At 45.3% G+C, this 1,051-nt stretch overlaps 1 protein-coding gene across 2 annotated transcripts in view; it reads left to right on the top strand.

Moving 5' to 3' along the window:
• Nucleotides 1-1,051, top strand: part of LOC116078926 (neuferricin) — a 20,409-nt gene that overhangs the window by 18,246 nt on the left and 1,112 nt on the right. The window lies entirely within an intron of this gene.

Here is a 1,051-nt window from a genome sequence, read left to right as displayed (position 1 = left end):
TAAATCTTTAAAAAAAAAAAAGAATTTGTTAAAAAAAAAAATCAAAATAAAACAAAAGTAAAAAACCAGAAAAGCCCTGGCACCCTGAGCATTTCCAGCAAGTGCAGGCTGGATGGGTGACTCTTCCTGTGCAAACACAGAGCAGTGAGCCGGGTTGCTAAGCATGGTACCGTAGTGATTTCTGCTTTAATCATCAGGCCAGCCATACTCAAACTTAAGCTCAGCTCTTTCACATCTCCTTTAAAACTCTGGTTATGGGGACAGTAGGAACCAGAAACTGAATGAAGCTCTTAGACTCAAAGGATCATTTTAACAGTCAAGCTCTTACTGAGGAGTGGGGAGAGAGGCCCCATTCTTGTGTGCTAAGCTGTGTAGAGCTGCCTTCTTGCACCAGGGATCTATCAACCATTGAGAGGACAGAACACACAGTGAAAGCCACCAGCTTTCTCTAGGTGTCGCCAATGTTCCTGTCACCCATTCCTTAGGCTTTAATTTGAGGGATTAAAGTTGAGGAATAAAGTTAAGGTTCAGGAAGCAAAACTTTGAAAGACATGGCTTTTGTGGTACCACTTAACAGAGAACAGTGTGGGACCTGCGTGGCCTTTTTGGGACATAACCCTAGATACAGGTGTCCCCAGAGAGCACTGGTGATGTAGGAAGTACCCTGTGTGATGTAGAGAAACCTGTGGTGTACAATTAGATGGTCCCTGTACCCCTCGAGAGCCTCCCTTTCCTCCGAGATTCTTCTAGCTCATGAAATCCCTTGCATTTGGGGCTGAGTTGCATTTGCTCAGGTCCTGCCTTCTCACAGAATCCTTACAAACTATTCCTGAGCCTCAACCCATCGTGGGAGAAAGGAGCTCATCAGCAGGGACCAGGTGTAGGATAAAGCTCACTGGTTAGACAGCTGGACCAAAAAGGGAAGCATTTTGGTGCCTGAGTAGCCCTGCTCATGGGTAAGACACAAGGGAGATGGTTTCTAACAGTGCCAGTTCCTCTCCCAGCCAGTGATCCTGGTCCAAGCACTGGAACATATATATATATATATATA

Source organism: Mastomys coucha, unplaced genomic scaffold (genome assembly GCF_008632895.1).
Source record: "Mastomys coucha isolate ucsf_1 unplaced genomic scaffold, UCSF_Mcou_1 pScaffold5, whole genome shotgun sequence".
Lineage (NCBI taxonomy): Eukaryota > Metazoa > Chordata > Mammalia > Rodentia > Muridae > Mastomys > Mastomys coucha.
This window is presented reverse-complemented; position numbering and strand designations above follow the sequence as displayed.